Raw genomic sequence first — 16730 nt, forward strand, 5'->3', positions numbered from 1 at the left:
ATTTTTGTTTTGTTTTTCTTGTGGTTACCTAACATGGGGATGAAGGATGAGATTTATTTATTTACTTATTTTCTTCTTGCATCCAACCCACGTTGAAATGACTAGAAATGTTCCCTGTTATGTCAGTGGAAATATTGAAAAATGACTGTTTAACTGGTGCTGTCAGATCTGCAGACTGAGTACCTCAGAAGGAAGAATTTGGTTATAATTGTACTTTACTACAGTTAATTTAGAAGGCCTTGAAGATAAACAAAACCCCTGAATGAACTGTTTAGTGGGAAAAGTTGTGTATAATGTTTGATACAATATGTGACCTTTAAAGGTCTATTTCAGAATTGGAGCAGAGAAATAATGACTATGAAAAATTTATTTTGGCACTGGAAAGTGAAGTAGTCTTGATACTACTAACTGAGTCATTTCAAGTAATGTGAACCTAATTTTAATGTGTGGGATATAATGTTTCCTCTCCACTTTTACTTCAGATCAGTTTGCACAAATGACATTGTCCAGCAGCTTTTTTATTTTTATTTTTTTTTGCAAAAGTACATTTTTTATGGCATTACCAAAAAATTAGCACTGACAGGTTTTTATATATATTTCCTATGTGGGGACAGCTCTTCCAGCCCATTTCCTTCAGTGATATCTGGAGAGGATCTGATAAGCTTTATACCACTTTTCACAGGTCAAAGGGCATTGTCTTCCTCTTCAGTCCAGCTGCCAACAACAAAGTCAGACATATGTTATCACCATCACACAGGAAGCTGTGAGCCTGCTTGTGTTCAACAAAGTACAAATACAGGAAGAACATAAGGTTAGTTAAAAGCTGATGGAGCTCTGCTAAGGTAGAATCTGGCTAATAATATTATAATCCAACAATACTGTATGGTTCAGTATCAGGGTAACATGGTTACTTATTGTTGATTAGTTTTATAATATTACTGCCAAAGTAGTATTATATACCCTTTTACAGGAGGCATATCCTGAGTTGGGGCATAATGTTAAAAGAATAGTTATTCAGTGAAAAGCAAAGCTGTAATGGGATTAATTGATAAGGAACTGAACACAAAATTCATTTTAACAGATAAAATTTGATGTTGCCACTTAACAAAGAGGATGCTATTTGCCTAAAAAAATGTTCTAGATTTCTCTTATTTAACATACAGTGTGCTGTTATGAAGATGAAAATGGTACACAATATGTCAGCAAGCTCATATCATGTAATACTGTCAGTGTTGGCATCATTTTAGTATTTGTAAAAGTGAGTTTTCCATTCCTCTGTAACTTTGGAATATGAAATCAGCTTAATAGGCATCATTTTAGTATTTGTAAAAGTGAGTTTTCCATTCCTCTGTAACTTTGGAATATGAAATCAGCTTAATAGGAGCTTTATATTTTTATCACTGATAAGCAGTATTTTGGAACTGTTTGTTAGTGCTAAATTTGGATCCATTCGCAGCTTGTCTTCTGCTTCCGGTACATTGTTTACTGCTTCAGGAAAGTCTTCCCAACACATTATGTGAGTTCCCATCCTCTGGCCTTTGCTCAGCACAGAACAAATCAGGGCAGGCACACTGAGTTCCAACTCCCGTCTCCAAGGACCAGTTAGCTGAGGCTCTGCTGCAATGGAGAGCTGCTACCTGGAAGTTGTAGGCTGCACCACAAATAACATGCTACAAAGGATATCTGTGGGAAGAGAGGGCTACAGAAGTAGAGCTAGGTCTACTGCTCACACCTTCATGAAATAAGTGAGGAATGGGGAATAAAGTGAGTGTAGTACTTCCTCAGTGAACTGTCCTACTGCAATGTCCCATCACTCTCTCTACTTGTTATATCTTTGTTTTCACACTTCCAGTAGAGACACTTAGAGCTTACTACACTTTCAGAAGGGCCTTAAAAGGGCCATGTTATCTACTGAGATCTCTAGATTAATTTAAATGTGAAACCAGCACTTCAGCTCTAGCCATCCAGAAGTACAGATACAGCACCCAGTGCCTGTGTGCTGGCACTTTGGAATCCTATCTGCAAAGTAAGCAGATATCAAAGTCTTGTGAAAACAGGATGGATTAGTAGATAAGACTATGTCAGGACTTTAAAACTAAACTTCTGAATTCTTATTCTGCCAGTCTGTCAAGCAGAGGATACCAAGAACAGGAAACTAGTTTTGCAGCAACTGAAGCTTAGAGGCCATGGTAAAACTTTTCATTTAACCTGAGGGACAGCACTAGTTGGGGTCAGTGGCTGTCCTTAAAGCCTACTGGGTTTAAACATTCCCTTAGATCACTGCCCTTGGCTGGAGAATAAAGGTAATAAGCAGTATTTGCTTGATTTTGCATTCAACATCTATGAGAAATGGTCCATAGTGGCAAGTAGCTATTGCTGTTCCCCTTCAGTCACTTCTGTACATATCTACATAATCAGTATCCTGTCAGTCTCTACTGTTTTACTCCAGAAATGAGTGATAGTGCTTGAACAATTTCACATGGATTGATATAATGGTCTGTAACATTACTGCAGACTTCAGTCATTCAGTACTCCTCAAAAGTTTGAATTGCTTATCTCTGTAACCTACAGTGAAGCTCCTAACTATATATACCTGCAAATTGGAAGCATTGGAGATGCTCTGAAGAAAAAAGATTTCCAAACACATCTGATGTCTCTGAATTTTCCTAATTATCCATTTTGGGAAGGGCATTAGAGGGCAATATAAACATTGCTGGCTGCCAATTTCCAGTTGAGCTTTAAGGATTTCAAGTGTTTTTGTTTGTTTGTTTTTCTTCTTAATATTGTGAAAGTGATAAAGCTGTCATTAAAATAGGTGTACTCACCCACTATGGCATAAATATCATCAAAACAGCTGAAATATTTGGTAAGTGTACAGTGCATAAGGCAGAGTTTCACAGAACCAGTGCATTTGTGAGTTTCACAGAACCAGAGAGTGGCTGAGGTTGGAAGGAGCATCAAAGATCATCTATGGCAACTCCCTTGCTCAAAGCAGTGTGGACTCCAGGAGGTTGTCCAGTTGGATTTTGAGTATCTTTCAGGATGGAGTGTCTACAGTCTCTCTGGGAAACCTTTTTGACTACTCTCAAAGAAAAAAATAATCTTATGGTTAAATGGGTTAAATTATGGTTAAATTTCTTGTATTTCAGTCTGTGCTTGTTGCCTTTTGTGTACACCACCAAGGAAAGTCTGGCAAGGTCTCCCTCCCGTCCCCACTCAGGTATTTGTTTAGCTTCAAATCTATTTGTGCAGTCCCAGCTTTCTCAGCCTCTACTCATATGACAGGTGCTTCAATCCCTTAATCTTAACTGAGGATGTGCTTTGTCCTGCCCTTTGGGTTATCACTGATGACCTTATTCAGTCTTGGCCCCTGTGTCAGTCCTTGGGATTTTCAATAGGAGTTTGATAAATGCTGTTTGGTATTTAGGATATTTCTTTCTGGTCTTATTTTTTACTATTATTTTTCCATTGTTTAATTTTATGGACAGTATTACGATGTGAACTGTAATGTTTTTAAATCTGAGATCATTGTTTCTGTTGTAGTGGTGGTGTTTTTTTTTTTTTCTCTTGAACACACTTTTGGCATCCTTAGATTGCATCTTTTTGATTATTTATGACTTTGATTAGAAACAGCTTGATGATCTGTTGTGCTTGTATGTAAGCTTTTTTAAATGTATCATGAAGGGAATCAAAATTGAAATTATGATTAGAGCAAAGTGATTGAAATCTTTATATTGAAGTAACATTTAATGAAAACCATTTACTTATGCTGGGTTTCTTTGGTATTATACAGCAGGTGTTTCAGAAAGCTTCAAGGTAGATTAGTTCCAAAGGGCACAATTCATCCTGATAGTCAATGTAAGGATTATCACAGTCTACTTGTCAACAGCTCCCAAGAATCTCATTTTGTTCCTTTGATAACTATGCCAAAGCCACTAAATAGCATGTTTTATTTTTGTTCTGTTTACTCTCTATGCAATTGTTACCATGATTAAATTAACTCTTTGTACTATACAGGCGGGTGAGTGTTGAGAAGAACCAGCCCAGTAATTCACACATCTGGGGTAGGACTATCTTTTGTCACTTCTGAGACTATCAGCATGTTAGTAACGTGTCTGGAAATTCAACCGGTTAAATATGCTTTATTGATAATTACAGAAACAGGATGTTCTACTCCGTTTCAGAAGACGGTATATGATTTGAAGGGATTCTTCCCTGACTCATAATTGTATGTGTATTTATTATACCCTAAGAGTATACTCACCACAGGGTGCTGTGCCCCTTTTTGTATTATTGGTACTAGCATGTTTAAAAAAAACCACACAGCCTTTCATCAAATATGATTCCTTTGCTAAAGCCTACACCGTGAGGCCACAGTGTCATTGTCCACCTTGTCTTGATGTAAATAATATTGATACAGGGATAACTTAAGACTTTTAATATCAGAAATCCTATGAAATTACTTCTCTGGTCAGATGTTTTCACCTCCAGCACATATCAAAGGATATTGTAGCAGGGATGAGGACCTCTGATCTCTGAAATGAATTTTTTTCAGGTGGCTTGACTGCTTATGTTGTACGATGACAGGCTATGCATTTACCAGAGCATTTTCCAGAAAAATGCAGGGTTAGATTTTCTGGATGATAATACCCAATGAAAAAAAACATTGAATCCTATTTAAGAGATCAAAAATAATAAAATTTTTCCATCAGATGCCTTTTAATCTTCTACAGAACTGAATATTAAATTTGTCTATTTTCATTTTAAATTTATCAACATGTTTAATGTAATATGCCATCAAGTACTCCCATAAAAGTAAATGAATGTTCAATATTTTGGTCAAAAAATGATAGTGTTGAACATCATAGATTTGTCACAAGTCATTGGCATTATATTTGAAGATTTCCATGGCATGGAAAAATTCCTAGATGGCATAAAGCCATATTCTTCTTGTGTTTGTATGCCTACTAATCACCTCTCACCTTCAGTGACAGAGGTGGGATGAACTGAGACTTGTTATCTGGTATACTTTTATCTGTTGGCTACTTCCCTGTGGAAGTGTAGTCAGAGAATCATGACAAAGGGAATCTGAATAGCTATCACCCAGAGAGCAAGGAGGAACAGAATGTGTCGCTGTACTATGAGGATTCTCGTTATGTGGCACCTACTGTAATGTTGGGGAGAAATCAGTAATAAATAATTCAATCGAAGTTATTTCATTCCAAACCCATGATCTTTCTAAAGGAATTTTATTTGAATGTGATACTGTACGGTTGGAAGCAGCTTCCATTGTGAAACTGGGTGCCTTTCTGACCATTTGTCACAAGAGGGGGCTGCAGTTCTTTGCAATTCTTAAAAGCTTATCTGCTTTAAGAAGGAAAGGGATTTTGTGTGTGTCTGAGGGTAAAAGCCTTTCTCGTTATAGGCTTATTCTACTGTTTTTAATTAATAGTTTGTAAAATTGTTGAAATGCTTAGGTCAAAACAGTGAGTATGAAGACAATTTTCATACTGTTTTTTATTTTGTACTTTGACAGCAAATATGTAATTGGAAAACTCATGAAGTAAAATGTGTATTGGTAGATCGGCTTTTGAGCATGGTCATGCTGTTAAGCAGTGAAATTTGTGGAATGAGTCAGGGGGAAATCTGTAAGAGAAACTTCATACCTTTAGAGAACCATTGTCACAAGGTGAATCTAAGTCATCAGCTAACTAGGTTAAAGAAAATGAAATGATGCTTTGTACAGCTGAGACATTATCCCTATTTATGCTGGTATTTGTAGGATGTCAGCATGCTCTGTAAATGTCGTTCTCTTATTTTGTGAAAGAGTGACAAATATCATTGCCCTTTTCAGAATCCTCACTGGAAACAAGTTTTGGAAAAAGTGACCAAACAACGCCATTGTTTGTCCATTTTTTTCTATATTATCTTTAAAGAACATGACAGGTTAAGGGATTCTGTACATCCCTGTCTCATTTATTAACTTCTGAGCATGCAGATCCACGATTAGTTGTTCATTCTTGGAAAGGCTGGAGAAAAAGCATAGGTAGGAGGTTAACACACCTTGAAATGGCTAAGACTCCAGTTTTCATATTGGAATAGGGTGATGTAACTGGGCAGATGATGCCTTTCATGTCTGGTGAAGAAAAGGTTTGGAAAAGCTTCTTCAGGTCTGGAGAAGAAAAGAGATTTTTCAAATGATAGATGACTGCAAAGACTTTGTTTCAATTACTGGTGAATTGTTATTGTGTAAGAAATAATAGAGAAATCCTTTCTGTCTTGTGGGGAGCTCTAAACCTCCTTGTTCTTTCTTATTCTGGGAAGAACTTAGTCATTTCTCTTTGAAATATTGTTTGTAAACCCGTAATTCTTAGAAACACTCTTTCACTCATATTTATATTAACCACATTCTGTGTTTCTATTGTGTTGTATAGTCTATATTACCTGCCCGTAGGCATCCGTGAGGGTTGGACCTTTCCCTATAAAATCTCACCTTGCAGCAATAAACTGATTTCAAGTCTCGTACATCTGGCAGCAATTGAAGGTTTTTAAAAATTCAGCACACAATTGAGTGGCTTTGCAGAGCGGTGGCAATGGCTTTTTCATTTCAAGCCTTTGGTGTTTTCAGTCCCTAAGAAAATTGATTGCATGATTTTTCTTAGAATTAAAATAATAGAATACATTAAAATGCTATATTTTTAGGGAAAAAAAGTGGTTTTCAAGGCAACAGCACATATGTTTTCAGCAATACTGCTTTAATGAATGTAAACTCAGTGAAAAAAACAATTTTAAGATGTTGCTAACATGTATAAAAACACCAGAAGACTATATGTGTTCTTTGTGAGGAACAGTATTATGGAGGCCCAGTTTTTCCCTTTCACTGGAAAGGAACATAACTTTTTCTTCTTAGCTTTGTTTAGTTTACTTCAATATTCTCTTGAAAATCCCAACCAAAAAAGGAAAATAAGAAAAGAAAAAGGAAAAAAAAATCAATAAAAGAAAAAAATCTCATGGGCTTTGCACTGCTGAAAAAATAGCTTACACATAAGTGGATTTTGTCTTTTAATTACTGAAAAATTAGAGATTGTATTCTCACTCTTTTCTACTGCTGTTATTGAGTATAACAGAGTGCACAAATCAAATGTAGAGCATCATAAAAACTTGTCACAGTGTGAGCTACAATTCACTTTGTATTTACTCTTGGGAACTTTGAACAAAGGTCAACACAAGTTGCATTACACTTCCCATTTGCATTTTCCCACACTTTTCTTTTTCCCACACTTGAATGAATCAATTTGCTTATGACCATCATGGTGTTTCATATTTAAAATGGCATGTATTTTTGAACTTGAATATGATGCAGACTTGTAACTGCTGTATAAGATAGTCATTTATTCTGTTTGTCAGTAAACTGAGGAAATTCTCTTTCCTCCTCTTGTTCAAGTCAGAAATACACTTATTTGCATTTTTTCTTTACATTTAATTTACCCACTGATTTTTTTTTTTTTTTTCTCAACAGTAGTTTTTCTTAGGAATGCAGCCTGAACATGCATGTTTTCTTCAACACTACTTTTTTTGTGACTAGCAGTTCAAAATGTGAGGGTACTCACAGAGCCTTTTCCCCAAGAACTGGGGAAAATCACATTTACTGCCTCTTAGCTTACTTATTTTCTCTGATTTTGGTCCCAGTCCCAAAGATGTGAAGAACAAACACAGAACCCTGTTACCTTAACAGAACCCTTAACAGGGGTTACTATTTCTATGAACAGGACACAGAGAGACAAAAAGATATAACTCTGATTTTAAACTTCGGTTTGGAGCATCAGGTAGAGATTTTGTATCTTTTGCTTTACTATAAAGGAAATCCCTAGTTCTTTGTTATATGTGTGGGAGAGCTTGAAGTTGCTGTTCAGAGTTACACAGGTCTTAAAAACAGCTGGTAATAGAGAAAGTTCTTGTAGGTCACGGTCTTCCCATCGTAAACTCTTTGCACTGTTCTTCAGCTGTTCAAATAACATACCTCTGCTTCTTGTCTTCTTGCTGAGAAATTAGATCATAAGCCTAAAGAAACAGGTGTCATAATACACTACCAAGCCTGAGCAGAATAGACTTTTGTTTGGAAAACCTTTCTACTGCAGCAGTCAGTTTTACTTACTGTCTTTCAAGATACCAATTTTTAAAATACTAACAAAGGTGCAAGTTAACAGGGAACTAAGTATATCTTTTAAGGCAAATGTATGTTTGACCTATATAATGATTTCTCTGATGACCCTGCTTTGAGCAGGAGGTTGGTCCACATGGCATCTGCAAGTCCCTAGCAGCCTGAGTGACTTGATTGTTGTATGTTGGAGGCAGTTATTTTATGATATGAGCAGTCCGTTTATCCTACACAGGTAAGGCCGATAAGAGACTAGACAGGGGCATCAACTGTTGCTCTTATGTAGTCATTGTTTTCAGGTTGCCATTTGGTGGTCTCTGTACACACTGAGCACCTCTTGCATCATGGAGTCTTGTTATTTTCAGGTGAAATTTGTTTGCATTATAGTCTGAGCAATGAACCAAATAGATTTGAAGTGGCACAATGAAATTGTAGGTTTGGAATACCAATACCCAAGGAATTTGCACTGACACTAAAGCGGTGTTATTGTGTGGACAGATGCTAGTTTAGAATGTAACATGAATAACACAGTTGTAAGGCATAAAAGTAAAGCAGGATGCTTCTACTGCCATTGCTTTGATGATAAAAAATACGTAACACTAAAAAGAAGAAAAAACGATGTTCTCTGTTAAAGTTACGCTTTTCCTTCTACATTTTAGGAGAGTTTCATCTCACTTTCTTAGCTCAAACAGTTTGATTTTTGGTTACCTTTTCTGAATTTAGAGCTAGCTCTCCATCACACTTTTAAGAGGATGCTCGTAAGAGGTAGATCCTGAAGGCCTGTCACTGTCATCAAATAATAGCTGGTCAGATTTGTACTACATCTTTGACATTCCCTTTGCTGGACTCAGCCCAATAATACTTAAGGCTCACTTTGTTCTCAGCCTCTGAAGGTTATACATTTCAGAACCATTCTTCAGCTGCATCAATGCGTTAGAGCATTCCTTGGGCTAAAGGACATGAATTGCTTTACTGTCATATCTGTTCAAGCTAGCTTGTCTTTCCTAACTATGGTTTTCACTATATGCCATATCTCTTGATTAAGTACTCCTTGCTACTAAAACCTGCTCATATGTTTTTCCTCCAAAAGCTTTCTTGTCTCTCCATTAATCTTCTTCCTGTTAAGCCTTCATAAATCCTTTGATAACTTTGCCTTGCTAATAATTATTCTGTATTTCTTCACATCTATTCTTGTCCTGTGCGTTTTCCCTCTGCTCAAGCGAATATTTAGTTCCAAAATATCTTAGAAATGTATTATAAAAAAAGCCATAAAGATTTAAAGATTCTGCCTGGTTTACTTTGCCAAATGATGACAGGTACCTAGAGACAGAGATACTAATGTGAATTATTTCATAAAGATTTTTTGTTATTAACCACATCTGGTGTGCTGTACAGGTTTTTGAAGTGATAGCATCTAGTGAAGTACAGTTCACTATGTTAGTGAATGCACAATACTTTAAACTCTTCTGTACTGAGTATTAATAAGTAGCTTGTATGTAGATGAATAAGTTCTACTGGTTTGAACCTTCTTCAAATATAAAGATAGTATTTTGTTATGTACAGAAATATTTTACAAAAATAGACACTTAGTTGTGCATACAGGATGTCCCTTTCTAAAAGGACGTTTGCAAGAAAACCAGTGTTAGAAAAAATAGCCACTGCTGATAGTTTTTCTAAATTATAAATTTCATTGCAAATAATTTAACTTACAGTTAAAACAAAAAACAAGTCCAGCAAACTAAACAGAGAATTTGAGAAAGTCCATTTAAAGACCATGGAGAAAAGCTTATTTTCCTGAGATGTACAGAGCTAACTTGATGTATAGCTGAACTCTGTATCAGACAAAACAAAACAAGTTGGATTATATCCTGTTCTGTTATATAAACTTATTTCCTAATTTTCAGCACAGTTCATATGACAGTGTAATGGTAATAACATGATTTTTAAAAAATAAGTTTAGGATAAATAATTCTTTATGTTTTTTAAAAAAATGAACAAGCAAAACTCACTACTGCTAGCACAAAATTTTCTATATTATTATCCCTCGATTTAAAATTTGTGATAAAAGGGTTAATATTCTTGGTGAAAAATGTATTAGAATTTGTGCACTCCAGGAAATCAAGATTTTTTATTTTTTATTTCCCCCAAAAAACTTAATTATTAATGCCAATATGCCAATACAAATTAATATTTTCTGAAGAAGATGACTTTTTTTAAAATTCATATTTAGGTCCAACTATTTGATGATACTTATATTACTGCAAAATGATGCTTTGGGTAAAGAACAGGACAGTCAAGAGCAGTTTGTCTGCTGGGATATGCTAGCTGTGAGAAAGTCATCATTTTGTAATTACATTGTGCAAATATAATTCCAGTAGCATGAAGGATGTAGGCTATCTTGATTCAATCATTAAACATATCTTCACTTGCTCTTTTTGTATTGGATATAATTTTTCTGTTATGATGGTGTTAGTTCTAGTCTTCTGTTCCCATGGGAAATTTTATTTATCAGACTCATCAGATGCCTTGTTATGAAAATGAACATGTATACCCAACTCTTTGCTAAGTTAGCTGAATATTTTGTATCAAATATCACCATCTGTTCTTATTATCTGACACGAATACAGATGATCAGGCTAGAGGTGCCTTAACGTCGGTGTGAGTTTAAAGTTCAGATGTTAGATACACTGGCATAAGCCATATCTTCCTTCCTACCATAGAATTTGAGTGAGAAAAGGATTAGAGGTGCTCCTTCTCTGGTGTGTTCCTGTTTTATTGCGAAGGCACACCCTCAGAATGTGGGAATTCAATGTCTTTCTCCTGAAAGCATACTTGAGTGCTGTTAGTATCTTTATTACCTCTATAGAACAGTTTTTTGTTTGTTTGTTCTTGTTTTGTTTTGTTTTGTTTTCCAATGTTTTCTATATGTATGCTCAGGGCCATTAATGAAAATGGAGTTAAAATCTAGGAAAGGAGTCTCTGCTGCTCCTGAGATTCAGTTTTAGTTCTCAGCTGAGCTTTGTATGGCGCCATAAATCAGGTAGCCATAAAAAGAAAAATGATCACACAATTCAGAAGGAAGTGGGATATGATAAACTCCTGTTTACAGCCTGAGTGACTTCCTTTCAAGCCGCCTCCTTCTTTAGGGAACAGAAACATTACCCTAAGCTATTTGATGAATGAATGTCTATTGAATACATTCAATATATATTAATTCCTGTTGTGATGGAGCATAGGCACTTTAACCGAAGACTGGGGGGCTCATTGTGCTTGGCATTGTAGAAAACACACAGAAAAGGCTGGGCTGGCTCCGAAGACCTTAACTTTTAATTACCATGCAGAAAGGAAAGAGCTTTTTCCTTCCTGCCTAATGCTCCAATTGTAGGATACTTGATGCTAGTCTGTAAATCTGTCTCAGGAAGCAGCTGAAATATGTGCTTTTTTCATGGGGAACCGCACAATACAACATGGCTACTCTGTATTTTCAGTAAAAGCAAAGCTGCTAGAACTTGTATGCAGTTCTTCTGCTTCATTAAAACAGTGGAACCCAACTTCTAAAACAAAGCCCAGAGCAATACACTGAAGATGAGCTGTAGTCTTCAGTTTAACTGTTCTGTTGCTCACTAAAAGCCCAGTTGCTATAGGGTGTTCACCAATGAGACGCAGCTTAGCTGCTTACAGTCAGTGGGATTTCATGGCACTGCGGTGTTTAGGAACTCTGTTCTCAGGCCCCACATCCATTGTCCCACAGGGAGCACACGCCACAGAGTGACTAGCCCTGTGTTACAAAGTTCGTAATCTACAAGTAAGAAAAGACAGTGGACACACAAACAGATGAAGAAAGAATTAAATGGCCAAGATGACAGTTCAAAGAATGTTGTAGAAGTACATAGAAAGCATTTTTTTTTTTTTTTTCAGTCCTAGAGTGCCTGGTTTCCCGTTTTCCCAGGAACAGAATGTTAAGCTGCAGCATTTTGGTGAAACTAATGACTACTTTTAAAATCCAGTCACTTACACAGTTTCTCATGGCCAGCCAACAATAAACTAAATGATTTTGTGTGGTTTCTTACCAGTTTAGCGTACTCTGTTTAAATGCAGCGTTAGGAAATAAGTAGGAATGAACAGATTTTGGGGGTTTGCTGCTTAGCCCTCAAATCACAAAGTCAGGCCTCTGCCTAGTGATATGAAAAGTTGTGAGAAGGGTTCAATGTTTAAATCTATGTACTTTCTACAGAGAATATGCTGTTTCTCAGCCCACCAGAATTGCCATGCCTGCCTCTGTAAATTATGTGATTCTGACTAATATAAGCACATCAAATTTTCCTTTATTAGCGCTTCCCAGCGTTAGATGTGATCATAAAATACAGATCTTCATTTGTAGCTTGGATTTTAGAAATCCCCATAGACCAACTGAGGAAGTTTAAAGAGACCAACCCGAAATGTCCTGGGAGAATTTCCAAAAAAAGCAAAGAAGCAAAAAATAGAAATCAAAATAACATCTTTTATTTTCTCTGCCCTAAGTTCTTAGAACACAACTATGCTTTCAGCTTTCTCGCACAATTGTGATTTTGGTATTTTGCAGCTACTGTAGACTGAGAAATATTTCAGGCCATAGTTAGGGACTGGATCTGTGCCTACCCATCCCCCAACTCTTGTTTTATTGAGTGCTGATGTCCAACTTGTCTATAGAACAGAGCGCTTACAAATGAGAAAGAAATACAAGCATTTAGTGGGACTAGTCATGCTATTTACAGCTGGATGTGCACTTACGTGGTTTACTGAAGGTTAGCTAGTGTCTTCTATAATCTCACCTAATGCACCTCTATTATAATGTTGTTGCAGGTGAGTGTTTGTGTATAGGGAATTGCAGATTGGTGAACATGAGCATTTGGAAGATTGTTCTTAGCAAATTCATTCATTAACAACACACTTGATAAATTCATCTTCTTAATCAAACATAATTGTTGCTTTATAACACCTATTAGCCTTAAGAATACGATACTACAGAGCTGATGCCATACAGTTAGGACCGATGGTAAAATCCTTGGTGGTTCTCAGTCTCTGAAATCAGGGTGTGATCACTCTTGAGAGCTCTTTGACAGAAATCAGAACCAAGGTGTGCTTGACTTCTTTCTTCTTTGATTTTCCATAACTATGTATGGTATTTTTATGCTATTGCTCCCTCCCTTCCCAAATGGGTATCTCAATGCTTGTTATCTTGTTTTTGGCTTTGCTGGTCATCCTGCTTATGTAGTAAGGAGGTTGTCCTAGCTATGTACAGTCCCTTGTGCTTATCTTGTGTGACAGCTTTAATTATTTGAATGACTCTTGCATGTATCCACGTTCACCTGTCTTTGCCTGTTTGGTGGTCACAGTGCTCATGTATTTATAACAAGTGTTTATATCTTATGTACAGTTATGCCATCACAGTACTGGAAAATACATACTGTTACACTATTTTAGTATACTGATATTTGGGTGCAAGGCAATTAATATTAATTATATTGTAATTACTACAGTTATAGTTTATGGGTGTTAAAGGCTTCTTTTGCCTGCAGTGCAAACTTAAGCAAAGATCAATAACAGTTTCTCTTAAAAAAAGAAAACATATTGCAAATTTTTAATAAAATTTTCTAACAGATGAGAGCCACGTGAATAAATTATTATTAAAATCAGTTTAGTCTTGCTCCTGGAAATATGGAATAAAGAATGGTCCAGAATAGTTTTTTAAAGTTGGTGTCCTCACTAGAGTTCATCATTTTTCTGCAAGATGCCTGGCACAATACTGGAATCTGAATTATAGCCATGAGAGACACTTCCAAAGTTCTTTTCAATCTAAACTTTCATATGTAACCATGTATATGATGGTGATTGAATCTCGCACAGTGAAAACCAAATCTAGATGTTGCTTCTGTCTCCCTGGGACAGGGACATGTTCTCCTTGCCTCTACACATTCTTCTGAATAGGAGTCACACCAGCACCTGCGTCTTTCTGTGACAGTCTTCTTCCACCAACAACTACAGCTGGCAGCAACTGTTTGTATCCAACAAACAGTTGGATCCAGCAGAGATGAGGAGGCTTCTGACTGGTGGGGGCTTGTGTCTGTCAGAGAAGCTTTCATTCCTCAAGCAGCTGCTCCTTATATTCCCTGGGGTAAAGTCAGAAACATGGATTGGAGCCAGCAGAACCACATGAATTTGGGTGCCTCACATAAAGTTATTGCATTATACTTTCTAAGAGATTTAAGCAATTTTTAAGAACAGGCTATTGATTATCAACAGGTGAACTTAAAGTAATTTCTAAGCTGCCACTCTTTCTTATGTATACATGCGCATCTTTTTTTTTTTCTTCTTTCTTTTTTCTTTTTCTTTTTTTTTTTTTCTCTTCAAATTACATTTTAAGCAACTACAAAGATTAAGTTCTAAACATTTTTTTTCATTAAAGTTTTTTCTATACAATATCCCATTTGAATTGTTATACAAGATACTGTAGTAAGCTGATTACCAGCAGCTCTTTATTCTAATGCTTTTTTTTTTTTTCATCAGAGTTCTAACAGAAAGAGAATGCAAGTTTCAGAAGAATACACCATTATCTCATAATAATAATAAAGGAAAGTGCAACTGTCCAGTTGTTATTCTTGTTCATAAGCCACCCCAACTAGTTGATCTGCAATATGTATGATGGATTTTTTTTTTCTGCTAGCTTTTATGCGTTTTCCTCAAAGCTGGTTGAACTCTACAAGGCAAGCAAATGATTTCAAAATTTTTAATGGGGTAAATAATATAGTTTCACAAATTAGGACTGTTGTATGTAATGGCCATTTGGTTTCACCTGGAATTAGATTTTGTAGCCACATATCCCCAACAGATGTAAGCAAATGTACCATCTCTACTACTAGAAAGTCACTCATGCCCATCAGCACATCTGTGCAGGCAGAACAGAGAAGTTAATACCACATTTGCCTACTCTTGTGTTCTCCCTAGACACTAGCACCTTTTTCTCTCCTGATCCTCAGAATATTGAAGTAGAAATTTTCAAGATGTCTGAATAAGTAATTCAGACATCCTTAAATAAATCCTTAGCATCCTGCACCATCTCCAACATCTTGACTTTGAAAGTGATGAGTGATTTATTTTGATTGGTGATTCAAAATTATTAGAAAAAAGACACGAGTTATTAACACCTTTTTGGACATAAGCAGGATTTGGACAGATGCCACACATTTTTCTATGAAAACAGCATGTAAGGCAGAGGAAACATCAGCATCAGCAGACTGGCTTGTGTTGAGTTCATTGTGAATTTTGGGACAAAAGGTGCTTATTACACAAGGGCTTTTACTGTCGTCTATACACATGCTAAATTAAACCTTGACCCTGCTGCTCTGAACCTGGTTGCTCTTGCTGGTCCAGCACTAAACCGGGCTTATCTTGAAGGCCATCCTGAGTCTTGAGCAGATTAGTCATGCCTAGTCTGGGACTCTGGGAGTCCTTTGGAGCATAAGTGCTCCAAAGCACTCCCTTCTTCCTTCTCACTGCAGTTAAATGTGCCAGGAACCAGTAATAGTCTGAAAAAGTGCTGTCTTCTGAAAAGAATTAGTTTGCTGGTACAGAAAGTGTCTGTCCTGTGTTTCTAATTTGCATTTATCAGCACCAGTGGACACATTCTGCCTCTGAATCATAAACTTGTGATTCATTGGAATGAAAATTTGGCGACTGTAGCTCAGTGTGAGCTATTCATACGACATAGCTTCTGGTGCATTGTTTTCCTTCTTGACAAAATATTTCAAATTGTTTGATTAATGGACCATGTCTATAAATAATTCTATCAACTATGAGTAATAACTATATAATTGTACTAGCTAATTTATTTTTTTTTCTCTACAAATACAAAGTTATGTTAATATCAGTAAGTGCCCTAAAATATCCCTTCAATTCCCCATTTAACGTGCCCCATAAAATACATTTCTGAAATATCAGAAAGGAGAGTATATCTGTAACAGTTAATGAATTTAATATTATACCTATTTTCAGTTCTGCCACCTTACTATCTTGTCTTAAGCTAGAGAAAAAAAAAAAACAACAACTTAGTGACAATTTCAGGAAGCTAAGAACAACATGTTAAATGAATCCTTATGTAAAACTTACAGTAAGTCATGACTATAGTTTCCCTAAGTTAATAAGTAATACATTATTTCTCTATTCTAATTTATGAGATTGATGTGCATTATGAACAGAGTCAAAATGCTGTTTACTTTAGCTGTTGGTTGTTTTTAACTGTATCTGCTAAAGCCTTTCATTAAATTTTTACAGGGATTTGAAAAGACATCCCATGAGATTCAAGCTTGCTTAATTACATTTTGAAATAATCCAGACACATACACAGTTTTCTTAATGTTCTTTTTTATTGATTTCCTGGGATCAGAAAAGGTCATAGATTGCATTTTCCCCTCTTTTTGTCCCTGCAGACATATGCACATCTGGATCTTCTAAAAACAAACAAACAGGAAAACCAAAACCAAAACCAAGCCAAAGCAAAACTAAAAACACCCCAAACCTTAAACGTTGAAGCTAA

This window comes from Anas platyrhynchos, chromosome 7 (assembly GCF_047663525.1).
Source record: "Anas platyrhynchos isolate ZD024472 breed Pekin duck chromosome 7, IASCAAS_PekinDuck_T2T, whole genome shotgun sequence".
NCBI classification, from domain to species: Eukaryota; Metazoa; Chordata; class Aves; order Anseriformes; family Anatidae; genus Anas; species Anas platyrhynchos.